General features: G+C 38.0%; 1 protein-coding gene across 2 annotated transcripts in view; it reads right to left on the bottom strand.

Annotated features, from left to right (window-relative positions):
- Positions 1-23,133, bottom strand: part of LOC127637275 (plexin-B2-like) — a 145,813-nt gene that overhangs the window by 64,879 nt on the left and 57,801 nt on the right. Inside the window, exon 2 of one of the 2 annotated variants that reach the window (XM_052118235.1) lies at positions 1,063-1,136. The exons of the other annotated variant lie outside the window; for it this stretch is intronic. The gene's annotated coding sequence lies outside the window, so the exon portion shown is untranslated. The remainder of the gene's footprint in view (positions 1-1,062; positions 1,137-23,133) is intronic. 2 annotated transcript variants of the gene reach the window in all.

Genomic DNA, 23,133 nt, shown 5'->3' with positions numbered 1-23,133 from the left:
AAAAGTCTAGCTCTCCCTTATATATGAAAAGCTCAGAGTCCATCGTTGCTGCTTAATAACTAGGCAAAAAGAAAAACAAGAAAAACAAAATCAGAGCTGCTCGTAATCTGACTTGCAATCAGTATTTCCTCACCATCTCATGAAAAACATCAGACTGCCTCGGGCTCCAATATAAACACTCTCAATAAGGTAAAAGTGGAAAGGAAAGCTGTGTGTCAAAAAGCAAGTCTCGCTGTCTACTGCCTACATTAGGCAGCTAACTTATAAGGCAGCATCCTAACCACTATGACTTGCAATGCTCAAAATAGGCAGCAACTCTGCGGCACACAAAAAGCGCTCCACACACCCGACTTGCAATTATTTTCAATAGTTTGATGTTAGCATGTTGCTAAGCTAACAGCGTAACACTCTACCAATTATAAAAATGCATAGCACACAAATATTAAGTAACTGATTTTTAATTACTCTAAACTATTTTTATTACTACTTTTCAGTATTTAATTACATATAATTTTATTTATAATCACCATTTCTCACCTTCAATCTTGGATATATTTTTTTACTGAGCTTGTCAGAATACATTGTTATTGCCTTAGTAGGTATCTAGGTATCTTAGGAGGCAACGTAATTAAATTGCTCTTTTGAACAGCCTTCATGTTGGATATGCGCCTATGATTCCTTAAAATGTTGCCTCTGTAGGCAGCTCACTGGGTTCTGGAACAGAGCAAGAGTGAGTATAGAGTATTGAGAGCGTCTGTGTTTTTTTCTTCAGGTTGGAGGGCTGAGTTTCATGTTTCATTGACCTTCTTTGTATAAAAAGCACTGAGCCAATCCTTCATTGAAATACAGAGTCTGAAGCAGCCAATCACGTTAGCAAGTCAACAGAGGGAGATCAGGGAGTGGCCCGAGAGCAAGACGGAAAGCTGTTTAAGACAATCCCGTGAGTAATTACCACACTTGGATGCTTTCCCTCCCTCTCTTTCTGAAAAACGATTTATCCTATTAAATAACTAATTATTTGCAACATTCATCCCACAGCAGAACACCTCATTCACCACTTACTTTCACTTTTCCCCCTCTGCCCTCCTCCTCCTTTTCTTTTTCCTCTGATCCTCTTGAATACCGCTGCAGACACACTAAAAGGAAATAAAAAAAGGACGTTATTACAATGAAAAGGATGGCATCCAAACAAAAAACACAATTAGTTTAAAATTCCCAATACAGTGACAGGCACTCCTACAAAGTTAAAGTCAATTATGTTTCAGATTAGCCAATTTTGCAGCCCAATACAATTATTAAAATGCTAAAATTGCAATGAAACTTATGAGTGAATTAAAAAGTATAATTTGGACCATAATTAACCTCAGGCCATTACTTTAAACTGCAGAATATTGACAATAAACCCAGCCAATCAGTGAGCAATAATCCACAAGGAATGATGGTTGTTTGTCTGTAGTCATGTTACTCTGTATCTGTTTGGGTGTGCATGTGAATGAGTGTTTATGTGGGATTTATCACAGGAACGTTGATTGGTCATGGCCTATTTTTTACAACAGCGGTTGTTGTAAATAAACCCTGAAAAGATCACCAGAGAAGCCTTCAGGAGCAGTCTGGATCAAGGCTATGCCTCGGTGAGTCTAATAAAGCTTAGAGAGATAACAGATATGGGGTAGAATAGTGATTTTTCTTCCCTTGTCCAGCCTTAAGTCAGAAAGACAGACAGAGTGGTTCACAGAAAGGAAGCCTAGACATCACGTTTTGGGACATCATTTGTCCCGCTAATTAGTCTTAGCTGTAGTTTAATTTATAACATTGCAGTGATTAATGCTTGTTTTATTATGAGAAACCAGCAGAGCAATATATAGCCTTATGTGACAAAAGGAGGGTGGGCTATGCACAGTAGTTCTTTGACCCATTAATTGGAATGTTAAGGAACATAGATTATTTTTCTTGTGAAATACATGCTCTAAATGTATTGGATGCTATTGGACCACGTGATTTAAACTAATATCTTATAAAAATAAACCTTCTTGCTTTTGGAAATCTGACAAAACCTCTTCATTGCTTGTCATCTTAAACCATTAGGAGATTTCTTCAGCTGACTTCAAGTCAGCAAACCTTTTTATTGTGTCTCGTTTCTTTTTTATCATAGTCACCTGGTCACACAATAAAGACTAACAACCTGGTGAGGGTAAACGGCAGACATGTTTCATTAGTGCTAATGTCAACAGAGTGACCTTTAGAGTTTTAAACACACTTACACACACCTCACTCTCCGTGCATCAGTGGAATTATGTGCACAGTGCATTTATCTGTGTTTGTGGACTCGACACACTCATCTCTCTTCTCTCAGAGAGATAATTTTCCTAATAAGATGAGCTAAAATATAACAACTCCCATGAATCTGTGACCGACTATTAGGCGGTGGGCCGAGTCCGTCTATCTCGTTTAGTTTTTGATTTGATAGTTACCCAGCAGCTGTCTGGCTCATTTATTTTATTTGTCTGTATGAATAATTCACAAAAAGCTTACCGATTGTTTCCAATGCCAATTGTTGCACATTAAAGTATAAAAATAGATTTAATTTCGCTAGCTGATCACAAACGTTGGCCGGAGTGAGATCCAATCAAAGCTTGTGTTGTTACCTTGTTGAATTGATTTGGCCAATCACGTTATTCGTTGAACCGGCGTCGCGTGACTCGCGGCCAGTCTGAAGCCAAATGAGTCTACAACCCAACCTGGAGAGACCGGTGTGTCTCGGCAAGACAACGTCAAGGTAAGATTTGTTTTACAATGATTATACACCCCTATATCTTAATTCTTTTCATATAAGTTGTATTTAAGACTGCAAGCTATACTTCGTCGTGAATATATGCGTTGTCGTTGATGAGAACAGTAGCCACGAAAGAATGTTGGTAGTGGAGCAGTAAAGCTAGGTCTAACGGTATGTTGCTTAGGCTAATCCAAATCATTCGGTACATACACTATGAACTAAGCAACGAGTATTCAAATATGGGATAATTATGGGTAAATATTTAAACGGGAAGACAGTAGGAAATAATTTGACAGGTATGTCCAGGTTGGATTGGTTTATAGCAAGCTACCTAGGCTACAAGTAAGCTAGACTAATTATCAGCTAAAAAGAGTGCAAAGCAAAACAAACATACAACTTTATAGTGGTAGTCATGGAGTTATATAAGCCATTTATGGTTGATTGTCACAGTTTATACAATGAGGCAGTGGTTCAGCTACATCTGTCAGTGGTTGGGCTTCACCTACATAACAGAACAGGTATAAGATGGAATATGGTGGAAAAATATTTTATTTAAAGATGGCTGTTTTTGAGCTATTTAACAAAATTATTTGTGGTCAGAACTGCAGTAGTCTTGTCAAGCTCGTTTAAGATGGTTAGCATCTTAATACAAATGTCAAGATGAAAAATGTGAGTTAAAATTATCTAGTAATGTGTGCTTTCTGTGTTTATTTATCTGAATATAATTCAGTTGTTTATCTAACACACAGACACGGACAGGACAACATCATATCTCTCCACACCCAAATGACTACAGAGGTGATCGTTGACAATCATCACATCAACAGCACCATGAATGGAGCAGGTCAAGATCACGGAGTTGCTTAATATCCACATCACAGATGACCCATCTTGATCTATCGACACCACCAACAGAACCTGGCCAAGAAAGTCCAAAAACCTCTGCACTTCCTTCCACAGTTGAGGAAGGCTCATCTCCCACAAATCCATCCTCTTAACTTTCTATAGGGGAATCATAGAGAGCCTCTTCCTTCCACCCCCACCCTCCAATAACCTAAGGGCAGCTGATTGACTCTTGCACAAATACACTGGTAGTTTACACTATGATGCTGCTACATTGGTTTATTTTTTTATTTTTAAATTTGCTATGAACATTTGACCCCACTTACACACATATTGCACTGCCTTTTGCTACTTGTCATGTCATCCACTTGCACTGAAATACTATATTAATTAGGGATGAGTCACGATTTTCGAATATTCGATTAGTTGATTTTATTATAGAATATTGAATAGGATGTGTGGATGATTATCTTTAAAAAATCCCCATGTTTTAGTTGTGGTTATAAGTTGCAATCCTAAATTCACATAATATTTTTATACATTTTATAAATATATTCTTAATATTTGTTGTTTTTGTTTCTATGTTTGAGCTTATATATATCTCAATATTAATAACAGTCTGGTTAATTTTGAGTCTTGAAATGTAAACTCTCAAGGGTTGGCTTTCTAAATATATGTTGGTTATGTGTATATTCAGAATGACTTCTGAGCAGCAACCTTTTTATTTTGGGGATGTCATGAATGCATCACTTGCCAAAATTGGGGCTGACTAGTAAGGGGTTAAACATATATAAATGAAAAGTTTTATATAAAAATTATACATTTGATACAAACCTTCACTGTTGTTAGCTGCATTTTCTATCTTCTTACGTGCTCTTCTTATGTGTTCTTTGTTGGTGAAGAGCATGTAGCATTCTCTGTGAAATCCAACATTAGCCGGCACATCTTGGACGTCTTCAGAATTTAAGTTAAATGCCAATACGGCATTTTCAGCTACTGTACTCTCTGTGGTTTGCAGGTTCACCCATAAATTTGTACATTGAACAATCTTTGCCCAACTTGTCTGGGAAAGGGGGGTTACAGGGCTTTTTACATTTGAGGCTAAATGGATAAAACGCCTCATTTTTACCTCAGTATTACTGAACTACAGAACTAAATTTACATTTTTAATGATTTATAGCAAAATTGTAATTTCAAGAACGCAGCTTCCTGGTCATCTGTGTTCATTATTTACATTGGTTGTCAAGGAAACGGGAGGTTTTCTAACGTTATGATTAGTACTCCTGCTTATTTGCCGGTTTAAAAAAGTAAGAGTTTGTAAGGACATTTTGCGTCAAATGTGCAAACAACAAAGTTGGAAACAATGTCTGTAGTACTTATACGATTTTATTACATGACCTCAGCAAAAAAAGACTTGCACAGCTGTGAGGTAAGTATTAAATTCATAATTTCGAGGTCCGGCCCACCGCCTATATGTTTTAAACAGAATACTAGCATACTACTTACTGAGTAATGCACAGAATACTGTATAATAATATTTGAAAGTATTTATAAATAACTTTTTTTAAGTAGTGTGCAAAACAGTAGGCATTATTACATGATTAAAGTTTCAAACAGCAAAATAAACAGTGAAAATAAAAATGTTTTAATTTTCAATTGGGTGTAAAAATGTGTTATCTTTTGGCAATTTAATCAAATGAGAAAAAAAGGACAAGCAAACAATTGTGGCTGTAATTACTTCCAGTGCGTTCATCATACTGGATATGGAAAGTCAAACGGAGTGCAATGCATTGCAAGATACAGTATTCCATGCAATGTAATCTGTTGTATACTGTACATTTTGGGAAATGTAGCAGGTCATGTGGGTATTCAATGCATACTGTATACACTGAAGAAATAGTTAGGGTAACATATCAGTATGCTATTTTGAACATAGCCACAATTTCCAACAAAATCCCATCAAGTCGGTTCGTGTGCATTCTAATGTCTCACACATGTGGAAAAGTTGCCTTGGGCAGTTTGATGATTTCAGAGTCTCAGTGTCAGGGGTCAAAGGGATGCGGGTGTGGCCCGAGAGGTGGGCTTGAACCTTCATGCTCCATTTCACTGTACCAATGTACCAATGTGTGCCTCTTGTTCTCATTTGGTGTATTTCTGTGTGTCTACGATGCCAGTCTCCACAACTAGGCTCATTTTTGGACTCACCAATGAGAAGCAGATGCTTGTAGTCATGTTTCTGGATCCTTATCTCTCCCACTCATGTTCTCTTACAATCACATCAACATACATGCACATACAGGCTCAGGGCCAAAAGTAAATCATTACAAAAAAAATTCCAAGCCAATCCACATGATCTGATCTACAGTATGCATGCAGAAAACACACATGCCAAGTGCATGAATGCACACAAAAGCACGGGCAACTCCAAAACAAACTTTCAAATGCTTCAAAAGAATAGTTTACCCAAAAATCTAAATTATGTTTGTCAGCAACAACAAAAAGTAGAATAAAAGTAGCCCATGTGCTACATTTCAAGTCTTCTAAAGCCATACAAAAGTGATTGTGTGCAATATAGTGCACTAGACATATGATTTATGATACATTTATCTTGCTATTTTTGCCATTGTTTTGTCTCACCTTTTCTATTCCACAAAATACTGTCATATGGATTTAAAACCACATGAAGGTGAGTAAATAATTACCATATTTAAATTATGTGAACTATTCCTTTAAATCAACAAACCACTCAAACTCGATTTTCCATATTGTGGTATTTAGGAGCCAGCAAGGCAGAAAAATACCTCTATCAGTAACAAAAGCTGTCCGTAATCGAAACATTTAGGCACAAGTTGTCCAAAACATTTTGACTTCTGTTCAAAACTTAAGTGAGGCATGAGGTGCCAGAACCCAAACCTTCCTAAAAATATTTTCCAGAAGGAAACTGAGGTCTGTTTCAGTAATCTTTCCCGCAGCTAGAGTCAGTCCTCTCTTGGCAAACAACACAACACTGTTCCAACACACTGAAAAACCCACCAAAAAACTGGCAAAAACTTCAAAACAGTTATCATTCATTAAACACACAACCACACAGCTCTGATCAGCAGATGAAAGAAACACCAGGGTTGCAAGTTAATGCAGATCTTTTCCTAGCATTCCCTCATTCAAGCATTAATCCATCCAGAACCAAAGAATGGATACATGTGAGAGGGATATTTGTATTTAAAGTGCATAAGAATGACGTGATGTTGGGTAAGATCTTCAGCCAAGATGGGCTCACATACTAGGCTGGGAAACTTAGAAGTTTGTGCCTGGAAGTAATGATGAGGAAGCCATCACACAGAGGCAACACACACACACACACACACACACACACACACACACACACACACACACACACACACACACACACACACACACACAAACTCTGACTTGAAGCAACCACAAAACAACAGGCTGACCTTTATGATCAGGAACACACACACAGACTTGGTCTGCAAACAATTGTGGACCACCACAATGCACTTTATAAACACACACATATGCACACAAACACACTATCCAGATTCAGGTTCATTCTGGTGGCTCTATGGAGCCAACACAATCTGTAATCTTCTCACCAACACACCCACAGTCTGTGGGTTCTGTGATGAAGTGAGTGTGGACTGCAGGGGCAGGACAGCAGGAGGTAATGGCTGGGACTGGATCAAGTTACAACTGACAACTCAAACACAATTAACACAACAGCACCAACACTTAGGGCTGAAACTCCAGGATGACTGAACATCAGACCATCACATTCAGGGAATTCCAGAGATTCCTCCAATCAGGGCTTTGACGTCTTCTGAATAAACTATAACCTTTCAGGGTATCCAGTTTTCCACAAGAAAATAAGTATAACCTCTGCATCCTTCGCGGAGCAACTTAAAGCAGATTAAAGGCATTGTGTTGGTGTCTTTTCGCTTCTTCCCCCAAGCCATCAGACTCCTCAATACTCAGGGACTGGACTGACACATACCTTTATACCATCCAACTTTTGCAAAATGTCCAGAATTGCACTTTAATTAATTGTCACTTTATACCTGGCTGCTACCTCAATAACTGCTATGTCCATAGAACACTATTTCATAGTACGTTATGTTTACATTTAGCATTTTAGAAAGTGTCATCTTTTTGCACTACTCACATTACAAATGTGTACTGGTAGGCGCTGCACTATCTCTCACTGTGCCTATTGTCCTGTTCCTTTTAGTAATTTATTGTACTGTCCCGTACTTTTTGCACACATTTGCACTTGCACTTTATGTAGAAATGTTATTTAGTCTGTGTAGTCTCATGTGGTTCTGTGTTTGTCCTATGTTTTTTTATGTAGCACCATGGTCCAGGAGGAACGTTGTCTCGTTTCGCTGTGTACTGTACTAACTGTATATGGTTGAACGACAATAAAAACCACTTGACTATATCTCAAAACAACTTTGGTAAAGCACGAGTGGCCGGGTAAATGGCGCACCGGACATGTCTGGCGGACGAAATGTGAGTTCTAAAATTAGAAAATTATTTTCTATGAAGGTACATACACAGCAGATACAACAGTTTCATACACTAATGTACAAACTCATAAACGTCACTTTCATTCTTGAAGTACAAAAATTCTCATTACTTTTGCGTGTATGCTTCCTGTTCAAGCAGCTCTAAAATCCTATATTGTGATACCTGTGCCTTGCGACCTGCTTTAGTAAATGTTATATCAACCCCTTGTGGTCTCCAACACTATTATGCAAGACATTAAACAGAAGTTGGGCAAATGTTAATATATCGATGCCTCAAAATGACTTTGATAAAATAATGTGCTGATCATTAATTGATATATCAATATTTTATGACATGCCCATTCACTATATTTATGCATCTCATCCACAATAAAACAAAAACAGATGAAAATGCACTGCATTGCCTGCAAACTTTGGAAAATGAAAAACGAGTTTTCGAAAGGGACAACATATTAGTGTGGATTTGGCCTTGGCCTGTTTGAACACAACATTCTTTCAATGTAAATCTATGGGATTATTCAGGATTTTGATTGGCTGCTGTCTGAAAAGCGTAATCACAATCAGTTACAAAAGTCATGGCAAACAGAGTGAGAACAGTCTGAAGATGTGCAAAATTTGGTGGATGTAACTTTGGTGTATGGAAGCTCTAGGAGGAGTTACAACTGATCGTTTTGGTTTTAGTTTAGGGATTTTAGAATAAACCATGTCTGCAGAATAACAGTATGCTGGCTTGGTTAAGCAAACCTAATAAAACAATTATATAGTTTGTTAAAATGTGAGTGAACTAGTTTTGTTTTGCATCAGTCCAGCCAACACTGGCTCCTGATTTGAGACCAGCCGGTTTCAGGAGGAAGGTGCACTGCCAATTGTTCCCGCTCAGAACCACCTTTTATTTATTGGAAACAACGAATGGGGCCAGAATGGCACATGGTGTCTAAGTGTTACATAAGGCCCACAAATTACAATTCATAATTCGATCAGTAATCTCTGTTTGTCTCTCTCATAAAACGTAGACCTAACAACTTGGGAACAAAACATATCATGGATCCCAAAACAGTCTCCACATCCCTTCAATAAGTCAAGTTTCCTGTCTCAATCACCCTCCCCATCTATGGGGTTTCCGACTCACAGGCACAGAAACCCCAGAGCGGTGCACGGAGCAGGGCCCTGAGCCACACACAGAAAATGATGAATGTGATTTTAACTGCCGCAAGACTACATAAAGCTACCGCATGGTTCAGAGACTACGTTTTTACAGGTGGTTGTATATGAGAATGTGATAACTATGAGCACACAAACAGACCTAGTGTACCATGTGTAACAGAGCTGAAGGCTAGAGTTGTCTCATTTAACACTGGAAATTTCAAACGTACTGGTACTTTGGTACTAATTAAAAACAAAACTAAAAAAGTTATTAGTTATTACTGAATATTACAATGGTATCATAACTGGTATAGAGTTTTGTTAAATTTCACTGGTATTGACCACTAAAATCTTGGTATTGTGACAACCCCAATTAGCACCATGATATACCAGTAGGAGACGTTTACTGGAACGAAGGAGGTTTCATGTTGATTTAAGAAAATAAATACACTATAAAACTACATTCTACTGTAGGAGGGGGAGGGGGGTATAACAACCATGTTTTTTCAGGGCTGTGATCCATGCAGTGTGGTTTGTGTATTTGAATATATTTTTGGAATATGATGAGGGCAGAAGTCCCATGGTAAAATGGGAAAGTAAACCGGTGACATATGGGAACTGAGAGATGCAAAAAGAGAGAGGGAGAAAAAGATAGCGAATGCGCTAGCTCCAGCGATGCCTGCTTTATCACACACCCACTGTAAAGCTTGAGGCAGGAAATTGCTGGCAGCATCGCTCAGGATCCTGCTCCCATGGCAACAAGAACCCAGAACCCAGTGAGGACTCCAGAGCCTGAGCAAGAGATGACACGGTTTAACACAAGAGGACAACAAGCCAGAGTCACTGGACCAAAGCAGTGCGAGAGCAGCAGACCACAGAGCTGACTCAGTCAAACACAGCCTGCAATTTATCCATTTCATTATCACTTGTGTGTAGTTGGGGATAAGTAAAAGTTGTGCGTGTGGTGTTTGGGAGCAATCGGAGACCAATTTAGAACATAAAACGCTTGATGGTACCATGGAAATGCTTCACAGCAGAGAAAGCAATTTAATTTCATATGAGAGACAGAAAGAAAAAAGTAAAACTGAAACCAGAGAGAAGGAACATAGTAAGGGAGCAGAAAACAAGAAAGTAAAGCTCTGTCCCAAAACCTAGTGGCCAGCTTCACTGCATACAGCATCCGTGTCGAACTTCATAAATAACCATTTGAAAAGCTCTACATAGGCAGCAACTTTGTGCGCACCACACAAACAGAGGTTCACACAGAAGACGCGATTCTCAATTCAGATTTCAGTGTTTGCTGTAAGCATGTTGTAAGCTACTGACAATAATAATCTATAGCACAGACAAATAGTAGGTCAACAAGTAGTAAGTCATATATTTGTATTTACCTTTTATTATTATACTTTACAGTATTGAAGGGAATATCTAATTATTAATGTTCAACATTATTCTTTATCAAAGGCAAATTTTAGTTTGGGATCACTTTCTACACGGCACATGCAATGCTCCCTTAGAATATAACTTCTAGGCCAATAGAAAATATCTTAATGTTAGCCTAAGTATAATTAAATATCTGTATATTTGGAACAGCTATAGTGTCAGGAGCATGCGCATGATACCTTAAAATGCTGCCTCCATGGGCAGTTCACTTAGTTATGAAATTGACTGTAAAAAGAATTATAGGTGCATAAAACCATTTTACTGTCCATTTCTCATGAAAAGGCAGCTGACAGCATTTCACTTGGGTAGTAGACTAGGTGAGGTGTCTCTGCTTTGTGGTGACACCCAGCCACAGCTCACAGCACATGCTAACCACCTTCCCTGCTCTGCTGTTAAGCAAAGGCACACCGCATACTATCTGTTAAACACATGTTCTCCTCACCTTCCCTGAAAAAGGGAAAATATCTCAACTGGCACATTTCCTTTGCATTATCAGGCTGAATTAGAAAGAAAAATATATTTTGGGAACATGTTAAGGGTGGCAGATGTGGGAAATTGAAACATATGTATTTAAGTTACCATATTTCATTAGAAATAATTTCAAAATCCTAATCGCGATCCAACACACGTTCAGTCTTGCTTGACAGGTGTGCCGTTTAGGAGAACACCCAACAATTCATAGAGCTGCTCCATCCACAGGTACTCAATCTATCTCTGAAATGAGCTGGAAAAGGGTTGATTGTGTGACTGATTGAGTGAAATTTGAGAGCAGGTCTGTTAGGACTACAAGTTCTACGAGAAAATAAAACAAACCAGAATTCAGAAGCAGTATTTAAGTTTGTTTATTTGTCCACTGATGGAACGGACATGATGTTAGAGCTAGTCAATCAGTAATTTCTAGAAAATTGCAGAATTTGGAGCTAGATGGTTTGGTCTTTTTCCCATGCATATATCAGGGTTTCACATTAAAAATAAAGTAGCTTTTTTGCATTAGTTTGCACTGTTAATAATAGTTTTCCAAAATAAAAATCTTTATACATTGTGCCAAGTCTTGCAGCTTCTTCAGCATCTTACCCAGAAGAACTTCAACTTTTAAAACACTTTGACTAGCTTATTTTGACACAAGAACACTTTTAGAGATCTAAACTGATCTTGGACATCAAAACAGCCATATAGATCAGCCGTCCCACTCAAAATTCTTCAAGACTGTTGACCCAGTATTCATGCCTGCACAATCTGATCCATGTCTGGGTAGAATGTGCAAACAAATTAGGGTGGCCATGAGGACATGTGTCTCATTTTAGAAGGCTGTTTTAAATTTGAAATAGATTTGCAAGGCAGTTAGCAAAATGTTAAAAAAAAAAAAAAAAAAAAAAAATCTTTCAATGAAAATATGTGACATTGAGTTATTCAAATCTGATCTTTTAGTTTTCAAAGTAAACATTTGGAATGTCCACATTAACTAATACAACAAGAACCGAAATGGACTTTGCATTGAACTATTAACATCTCACAAAATCATTCTTTCTTTCAACAGAACTCTGCATGACTTTCCAGAAATGTATATTCTGTGTAAAGGCCTTTGCATATCAAACTCAAATGTTTGGCATGATTTCTTGCCACAATCAACATTTTTAATCCAAACAATAGATTCCCAATGAGCAATTCTCATCTGCAGCGAACATTTGCTCCGAATCGTGCCGTAACAAAGCAAACTTTTTTTTTTTTTTTTTTTTTTTTTACGGAGAGTGTGTCGATTCTTTGCCCGATGAAGAAATGCCCTGACCAATAATGTATAAGCTTTAGATCATGTGTTAGAAGCCATTGAAGTTACCAGAACCAAAGCAACTGGTGGCAGTAAAACACAGAAAGCTGTTTTGACCACCAATATTAAATATTATATTGTGGCATCTTTGCCTTTTTATCACTTTTTAAATAAACAACTTTACGGATCTTGTGTTTTCTTTGCCAAATATTAATACTACTACTCATGTGACTTACAGTGCACTCTGTGTGCCTTTGAATACCAAAAACAAAATTGTTATTGCTGTACTATTTTTAACAATCTCTTCTGCCGGTAGCAGTATTAAAGTATCTAATAATGGGTCCGACTGAAAAGGGGTTTTGTTGGGTGAGATCAGCAGCTTGCTCACTAGGTCTAAATACAATATGTTTTAAATAAAGGCACAATTTATAATAACGTTTTAGTTTTTTTGTTTTATCAAACAACGCAATTATGACTCTCCAACATTACCGTTTTTTTCTATTAAAGCATCATTTTCTGTAAAGCTGTTTTGAAATTGTTGTGAAAAGCACTATACACAAAAAATTACTTGACTTATTAATTGCACTCTTGGAGCATTTACATCAGATGTATATTGTAGTAACACGATGGCACATTACAACAAAACAACCCATGACTGGTCGTTTACATGTCTCAGTCACTTCACATTCAAGCAGGTGATTTTCAGAGGCCTCAAGAAACAAATCAGCCAAACAGGAAAATGTATCGGCCGATGCCAATTATTACAAAATTCAGAATAGCGGCAAATGTATCAGCCACTGCAATATATCGGTCAACCACTATTTGAAACAAATGCACTTACCACAAGAATACAGTATGCATGACAGTGGCATATAATATATTGTTCCAAATAATAATGTTTTAACCGTTAAACCATTTTTTTTTACTCTTGATCCTTTCTAAACCATCCCTCAGACTGTGTATACATGATAATACTGTCACGTTGTAAAGCAGGTGATCTGAAATAGTTTAAAGGGTCTCGAAAGTTTTGTTTTCTTCCTCATTGAGCAAATCAACAACACACTCATCATCGCTGCTTCAGCTGGAAGAGAGATGCGTTTTATCAATCTGCTAGCTAGAGAATCATTTTCTTAATTGGTTTGCAAACTTGTCAAGTCGTTATTTCTTCTAACCCGGTGATGGTCAGAGGGCTGACCAGCTCAAAGGTAGGTGCGTTGAGCCACCTACCATATCGGGGTGAAATTGATTGTCGATTGGCGCCACCTTTTATAAAGGTGTCAATGTGCTAACGGCAAACATACATTTAACTTTCTATGGGAAAGGGCCATTCGACTCTGATTCGCCTCTCATAATCGCATCACGTTGGGTGTGAAAAGCCCTTAAGGCCATATGCTCTAGAAACACACATGTACACATACATACAGATGGCCAATATACAACAGAAGAGCTCAGCAAACTTGTTTTTCCATCTGGTGCAAAAACAAAATTTACAGGTGGTTTAATTATCTCGCCAGCACTATTTTAGATCATGTTTGGTGAATGATCCTCTATACTCCCATTAGATATCTTGTGGTGCAGACAATAATCATCATTTACAACAAAGAGCAGGGAACTCGCCCTCTCTCAGTTTATTCTGAGGCTTTATAAATGTTTGATATTTGCAGAGAACACTCTTATGCTTAGCCTCTATTAGCTGACAAACAGAACAAAGCACACACAGAATAATCCATTTTAAATTTAGAAACTGGTAATCATTAGCACCTCTGAAAGAGAATGTACCATGGCAGGAATCAGCTGAACTATAAAAAGGAGAAAGCCCATGTAAATCAATCCTATTCTAGCAGGATCTGTATGATCAATCAAGATAAAGATGCTTCATGACTACAACATTCAAATCACAGGCATGCACGTTTGGGATTTCTTGGTATACCAGTATAATATAATATATATATATATATATATATATATATATATATATATATATATATATATATATATATATATATATATATATATATATATATATATATATATAATATAAAAACAGCTGTTCTATATCTTATATTTGGTATTTGACCTCGACAACAATGTGCTGTAATTCAGCAGTTCAGGCAGTGTGGCTAAAAAGGATGAATTTGTTTATGCGTGAGATTAACTCAAACGTTAGCCTGTGGCTGATTATTGAGCCAATAGTTTGATATCGATCCAACCTTCACATCCTCCTAAAAGTTCTCCATAGTCTATATACTGGATATTTAGATTATCTAGAGGAAATTTCTCAGGCAACCAAGTGCTGGCATTCAGGCAGACAGCCCCCTGTTCCTGATATTAAATGACCAGGGTTTTGTGATTTTGTGAGCTTGGACTGCAGAACAAAGTCTGGTGCTCATTAGAGATATCAGATTGAAACAGAACAGGCTTGGTCTAACCCTATTTTAGGCCAGACACTGAAGAGCCTGGCCAATTGGAAGTTACTCTCTTTAAAAGGAACCATACCTGGTCATATTTCCTATCCTAAGGGGAAATGGATGTAATACATTCAAATTGAGTGAGGCATTGTGGTGATGTGGAACCTGACAGAAAGTACTCCAATGGCCTTGGGCCTTAAATGGGTTCAGCAGACACTTGTGAAAATAAAATGTTGCATATCAAAATGTGTTCCTTGTGTGCACAACTTTCACAAAGGAAACAATCTTTGTCTGAGTTTCCTTCTTTGAGTGTAGCACTCACCTCAACTATTGACGTGCTGAGGAAAAAAAGCAACTTAACAACCAAAGCTTGTCATGGCTTCTCTGGTTTTCTTGCTGGTTTTAGAGGGAGTTTGGAAACTTGTCACCTTGAGACAAGCTGGACACCAGCTTGGCCAGGCTGGGGGACCAGCTAGTCAATCTTAAACCAGCAAATCAGCTTCAGCTGAGCAGGGTTGATCTCAAATAATTCTGGAAGTTGCTCTGAAACCATTATTGGGGTTGAAATATAGAAAAGGTAAATAATGCTTTTTATTAAGCCATTATGCATCATTGTATATGGAATATACACTCGCTGAGCACTTTATTAAGAAAATACTGGTCCTAATAAAGTGCCCGACATTCTCCTCTGCTGTTGGAGCCCATCCGCCTCTAGGTTCAACATGTTGTGCATTCCGAGATGCTGTTCAACTCACTACAATTGGACAGACTGGTTATCTGAGTTGCTCAAACCAGTCTGTCCATTCTCCATTGACCTCTCTCATCAACAAGGCATTTCTGTCCACAGACCTGACACTCACTGAATGTTTTTTGTTGTTGGCACAATTCTGAGTAAACTCTAGAGACTGTTGTGTGTGCAAAATCTCAAGAGATCAGTAGTTACAGAAATACTCAAACCAGCCCATCTGGCACCAACAATCATGCCACGGTCGAAATCACTGAGATCACATTTTTTCCTCATTCTTATGGTTGATGTGAACATAACCTGAAGCTCCTGACCTGTATCTGCATGATTTTATGCATTGTACTGCAACCACACTATTGGCTGATTAGCCAATCGCATGAATAAGTAGGTGTACTAGTGTTCCAGATAAAATGCTCTGAGTGTGTTTATCAAATATAGGCAATAGGGTGAAAAACATCTATATATATATATATATTTTTTGAATACGTATCGCCCAGCACTGGTTGACATGTGATGTTGCCCAAAATAGCTTGGGAGTGTGCTTATGATGCAATAAAATTGTGTCTACGTGGTAGCATACTAGATTTTGGAACAAAGCTAGAGTATGGTCTGTCATCAATATATTCACTCCCACTTAGCCTAAAATTTCTAATATCCAAAAGTACATTTTTCATAATACTGACATACATCTATGTTTAAGACATGTTTGAGGTGGTGTGAAGTGTAAATAGTACATTACATACTCAAACAGATGTACACCCACACTCCAACCACACTGACTGTCAGGCCCAGTTACACTCTACTGGGCGTGACAGGCTCTAATGCTCGGAAGAGTCACCGGCACACAAACTGACATGTTCACACATGCCTCATCACAGAGAAAGAGCTCAGGCAACAAGGCCAGGCTGAGAGAAAGAATGGGTAAAATCATCATGTGATGAGTGGACAAAGCCACAAACACTGAGGCCTCTTTATTCGGCAGGAGTTCAGTAGAGAGGAGAACCGAGAGGAGATTAAGGGGAAAATGGAGGTGGATGTTTTTAATTCAAAATTGTGAATTTTAATATAGTATAAATATTTAGTTAAGGCATTAAAAGGATGAAATGGAGAAAACCAATGAAATGAAAGACATCTGCATATTTCCAAGTGTCAGTGGTCAGTCAAGCCTGTCACGCAACACCGGCCACAGCGCTCAGACCCTAACCCAATTAATTCTTACTTCACAATCACACTCCCACTTCTAAAAGCAATGAGCCAATCTATAATAGGCGCATCCTTCTGGTTCCAAACTCCAGTTGGGTGATATACTGTTTATTTACAATATTTACATAATGATTTTGCTGGCAATTATTTTGCAGTGCAATTAAGCAACACTTTGAATAACATGATTTTAATGCGCTTTTATTTTGGCCCTTCATTACCCTGTTTTTGAGAGTGTTAAGACACAAAAACAACATTGAAATTGTTCATTCTGATTTCCGAATGAATACATTTTTAACTGAGATTCAGCAATTCATTGCATAGCATTTTTCTTGCAAGAAGTTTTTTGTAACTATTTATGTAGGAGACTATTGCTTGTGTGCATTAGTTAAAAAAAAGTGTGGGAAAACATGTCCTGATTTTTTTTTTGTTTAAAATGTTACAAAGGTTCTGCAAGTTATTTTCTCAAGGAGAGGTATGCAAAAAAAAAATTTACTACTCCCTGAAAGATATTAATTAAATTATCTTTTTGTGATCGCATTAAACTCTGTAAACAGCAAACAAAAATGTGTCCAGGGCCACAGTCTCTGACACTTTCTGGCTGTCAATCATTTTGTGTGTTCTCATCGTATTGTAGTTGCAGCGAATTATTGAGGCTAAATGCCAATTTTATTCCATGTTGCTCATAAGAGTTGTCAGCTAACTGTGCTATTTTGCCACTGTTGTTTCTGACAACCGTTTCTGCTCAATGGCTGTCTTGGAAACGAGGGGGTGTGTCTAATCCATAGGGTCAGCTTGTGGAAATTCTAGAATGGCAAAAATCACTTACTGCACCTTTAACCTTTCCAATCTATTTCGCTACAATGGCTGTTTTAATGAAATAATGTCTGAAAAAAAACTGTTTTAGCCACTTTAGAGCAAATACATAAATCTCTAGATCAGTGTTTCCCAACCATGTTCCTGGAGGTCCCCCAATACTACACTTTTTTGGATATCTCCCCAATCAAACACACCTGATTCAACTCAATTCAATCTGCAGTGTTAGGGGCACTCCAGGAACAGGGTTAGGAACCACTGCTCTAGACAGTAGGGGTCGGAATAAATATAGATTTTCTGATACATCACAATCTTCATTTGAACGATCTCGATATCAATTCTTAAGTTCCAAGGTCGATCTTTTACCCTAAGTGCAACCAAAGTCCTGGCGCCACTCTTTACTATAATAAGAGGAAACCAAATTTTGCACTATGTGACTAAAATATATATATTTGGCAACTGGCTGGATTTTTTTCATTTTTAAAAAGCCAAAATGTGACCAAGATGAAAAATAATTAATACAATTTTAACTAATTAATATTTTCTTAATGTACATAGGTCCCCTGTATAATTATTAAATATAATATAAAATATTTTATTTTATATGCTAGCATAAGAGACATTATGAATCGATATCGAAAGATTATGAACCAGCCCTGCAAGATATCGAATGTTGACAAGTGGCTGAAAAATAGCAAAATATATTTTAAGCCTTACCACCCAGACCTACAGAGTAATGGGCAAAGTCTGTGTGGGACAACTTGGCAGGTAGATGAGCTTAAGATTTGATAGTTGACAGACTCCATGTTGACATCAAATCAACAGCTATGTCAACTCAAATCCACCTTCTGCTAGGCACTGTTCTATCCAGCTCTCACAGCTAGTTTGTGAGAGGCCTTCGTGAGAGCATGTCTTAAAGAGCAACATGCAGGTTGGACACCCCTATATAGCATAGTGTATGTTGATGATAAAACAACTAGATTTTCTGAACTGGAGTAATATATATTTAGCCATTAACGATATTTTGAGATAAACTGTGATAAAATAACTTCCGCGTCTATAAAGCACTAACCGGAAGTGACGATGGGCGAGGGAGTCTGGTCAAGTTCAAGCTTAGGTTACAATGAATGCGAATGAAGAAACCGAGTTCTCCGGTGTGGACGAACATGCCTATGATGGCCCACAGGCCTATAATTATGAGCAAATTAAGAGTTAAAATAATTAAAAGTAAGACTTACTCTGCTAAGTCCTCGTTTTCGTTGCACAGAATGTCTGCTAACGTTAGCACTTTGTCCTCCAGTCCAGCCCGCGCCAAAATCCGGTGTACACTTTGACGGTGGACTTGATTCCATCGAGTGCACCGAGGGAACAGCATCAGTAATCAGCCTCACGTGGTCCTTACTCCGAAATCCCATCCGAGACTCCAACAAATCTCCAGGTCGATAATTCTCCGGAGTGAAATGTGCGCCACAAACGACCGAGTGTGTGGTAACAGACGCGGCAGTGAAATCTGCTCTCTTCACCTGCACAAAACGCACTCAAGACCGAAAAGCCTTGTTTTTTCTAGAAGGAAAATGATGGACACGATGTCCTGACAGGCTGGAATTCGTGCAACCAGCACAAACACAATAATTTACCATTATGGCTTCTCTAAAACTTTCTGTACTGCTCTAACTACATCAACACCCACAATGAGAGCTGACCGCGAGCTCTTTTGTTTGCCTCGCCCTACGTCATATGACGCGTTGATAGCGGGAAAGGCGTATTCCAGAGCCTAGCACATTTTCATCAAAATCTCTACATCAAATGAGATTTCATTAGTAATTTCTACATATGTGTTTTTAAAAGACCTCTGCAGACAATATAAAGTATTAATTCAGTTATAAATTCAACCTGCATGTTGCTCTTTAAAATCAATAGGTCAAGTTCTGGTGAGCTGGATGTCTTCAAGAGCATTCTTCGGACACAGCCTGTAATGCCTGAGAGGACAGGAAGCCAAGAAATGATCTTCAACATAATGCCTTATGCCCTACCAAGCACATACACAGAGAGAGAGAGAGAGAGAGAGAGAGAGAGAGAGAGAGACACACACACAGAGAGAGAGAGAGAGGACCAGATGGGCCTAAGACACTCTACAAACTACAGACAACTTCATGAGAAAATATGGAGATAAGGGGAAAATGTTGCAGGGAAGTGTAAGTTTTTATTTAGAAAGAGGATAAGAAACTAAATCTGTTGGTTTGATTGGTCGGTCCAAAAGATGCCAGTTTCACTGTTACTGAAGTATTGGATTCACCATCAAATCGTCATGTGCACTGCTCGGCACTAGCATGTTCGTCACGGATACACTGTAAGACATGCAAAGAATGTGATCTGCTCTCTGAAGAAAGTTTATTTGGATTCAAGCAGCAATGAGTAATTGTTATACTCTAACAATTGTGACCAGGGGCCTGAAATATGTAAATTATACATACTGACTGTACTGTTCTGTACTTCACATGAGCCATAACTTAGATAATCTTGTCAAGCTTGTCAGTGTTCAACAGAATTGCAATGATGAACTTTCATAAAGTTCTAGGCCTACTTGTTCCCCACCCCTTGCATGTTTGTTTATTATGTTGGCAAATTTAAAGGAGTATACTGTAATTTTTTTAAATAATTTTAAAGGTAAAAGTCTGAAAAATGCTACAGTAAAAAAACATTAATTGGTTACACGTAGTTACCTTAAAATATACGGTAACATTTTTAAAATATATTTTAAAAAGACAATACATGTAGTTTTACTGTAAAACAATTTAAAAATCTTTTTTTAAATGTAAAAAGTATGATTTTCTGTATAATTAACAGTAAAAATTTATATTATGTTTATCAAGAGACTACATGTACTTTTTAAAGTAAATTATTGTTAAAATTGTGGTAAAAACAATCGTTTTTAGAAGCGTTCCCAGAATTCCCCGCGTGACCCAGTTAATTTCATTATATTTTATAGGAGTAGTTATGTTTAATCATATTTTTAATATCAGTTATGTACATTGGGGTGTTCTGTGTTATACTTGATGTAGTTTAGTTAATGTTTATTACTTTAATTTCACATGTGTTACCGTGTTTAGTGTGTGTGTGTGAGAGTGACACTGAGTCTCTTAGTTTATTGGTCATTGCTCCAAAAAGGGCCTCTATTAATGAAATTCAAGTCATCATGTGCCCTTTTGTAATTACAACGGTGAATAACAATACATTATAAAGTGATAAGCAGATGTTTACAGTTTCAGAAGGTTAATACATCAAGTTTATTATTTAATAATACAAACAACGGTAATGCACCGTAAAATATGCAGGCATCAATGACAACCCGTAAAGCCTGAAACGTGGTTACCGTATTGTTTATGGTAAATATCTGGCAAATACAGCTGCCAGTTTTTTGCCATAAATTTAACAGGATTCTTTAAGGTATTCTCATCTCAGTTTAACAAATATTTAAATGTACTCTGCACAAATCCACAGATTTGCAAAATGCAAAAGAGTCTGAGCCACTTTATCAGTCAGAGATCAAGATCCTAAAGAGAGAGAGACAAAGAAAACAATACAGATACAAATGCAGAGAGCATGGGGTGGGGGGAGGGCCGGATTGACTGAGGAAAGAGATGGAGGAGGACAGAAATTGAGGGGAGGAGGAGAGAGGGTTTGGGGGCTGAGGTTACACATCTGGTTATGTTCAGAATGTTTGAGATTCCTCAGCGGTCTGTTTGGGGTCTTGATGCCAATAGGGGAGGGGCGAGGAGATGGGTGTAATTTAGCCTTAGCACTTAAGAAATGAAAACAAATATCCCAGTCTATTTATGATTTACCAGAAATAAATTTGACCATGCATTAAAAGGAATGTTTCAGGTTCACAACACCTTGAGCTTCATCGACCGCATTTGTGAAAATAAATATTTACTTGAAGTGGGCGCTATATCACAAACAAGTTTATGCTTAAAATGCTCAAGTCCCCGTATACACAAGTCAGGCACATGTGCTATAATTCTCATAGACAACCATCAATTCTGCATCTACAATACTTAAAATAACAAAATAAGGCCTTAAAACAGCCGCGTCGCAAATAATCGCTACCTGGTGGTTATGGGATAGAATTATTAATATGAATATAAAAGTCTTTAAAATAGCACTTAAATAGACATCATATATCAAATGAAAGCTCTCATTCTCAGGAACATGACTGAACAGTTTATTTTGTAGTTTATTTTGGTGGCTCAGTGGGTAGCACTGTTGCCTCACAGCAAGAAGGTCCCTGGTTCGACTACTGTCTGTGGAGTTTGCATGTTCTCTCAATGTTAGCGGTACTCCGGTTTCCCCCACACTCCAAAAACATGCAAGTCAAGTGAATTGGAAATTCTAAAATTGCCCATAGGTGTGAGTGTGAATGTGTATGTCTGTGTGTTAGCCCTGTGATGAACTGGCCACCTGTCTAGAGTGTTTCCCTGTCTTCGCCCAGAGACCGCTGGTATAGGCTCCAGCACTACCCCTGACCCTACATAGGACAAGTGGCTTTAGAAGATGGATGGATAAGAAAAACGTCTCTGTTATGCACCGATAATTGCTGCTGTATCTGGTTTACCTTAGGAAGTTCTCTAAAAATTAGCCATTGTTTGCTAAATATATGAAAATACATTCAGTATTATATTATATTGTTGTCAAAGGTAGCGGTTGCATATTTTAACAGAATGCACGATGGGAAGGCATGATGGGAGAGCGAGCGCACACCTCGCCAGCCCATCCCCCACACCAACGTCTCTGATGCTGGTTAGCTGCTGAGGAGTCAGGCAACGCCATTTCCTCACAGTTGCAAAAGTGTGTGTGAATTCGAGGAAATGTTGGTGAGAAGTTGGAAAGTTTGATTTAACCAGTTTTTTCGCTAGTTACATTTTTATTATTTCTTTTTTCCCCTCGAAGAGCTGTTTGTGAGCAGTGAAAAACATTGTTTTAAACCGTTCGACGGGACATTTATCACCTGTTAGCTAGCAACTTTTCTCTCGCGTGTGGCGGACACCACCGCACCTGCACCTCCGAGAGATCTGTAAGATTACACAGTTCATTGTTAAATTTAGGATCTTGGTATTGTAAGGTGAATTTGTAGTTTGCTGTAGAGAAGCAAACAATCAAAATCATTACTATAATTGAGATTGTACCAATCACTGCACAAATTTAATTTTCTAGTGACACAAGCAGCCAGGCACACACCGAGATCATGTCCAACTCCTCTCTGGACAGAGGTTCTCAGTGGCCAGAGGTATTTTACATTCCCAAATGTTCTGTTGATGTTGAGTATCAGAGTTGCTGTCAATGGAGGTAAACGTGGAAGGTACACTACAAATGGCGACCCTCCCAACAAAGACATCAAGAAGCCAAGGAAAGAGGAAATACATTTCCTACCTGAAAATCCAGAGGGGATG

The sequence above is a fragment of the Xyrauchen texanus genome, chromosome 45 (assembly GCF_025860055.1).
Source record: "Xyrauchen texanus isolate HMW12.3.18 chromosome 45, RBS_HiC_50CHRs, whole genome shotgun sequence".
Taxonomy (NCBI): domain Eukaryota; kingdom Metazoa; phylum Chordata; class Actinopteri; order Cypriniformes; family Catostomidae; genus Xyrauchen; species Xyrauchen texanus.
Note: the sequence above shows the minus strand (reverse complement) of the source record. Positions and strands in the feature narration are given on the sequence as shown.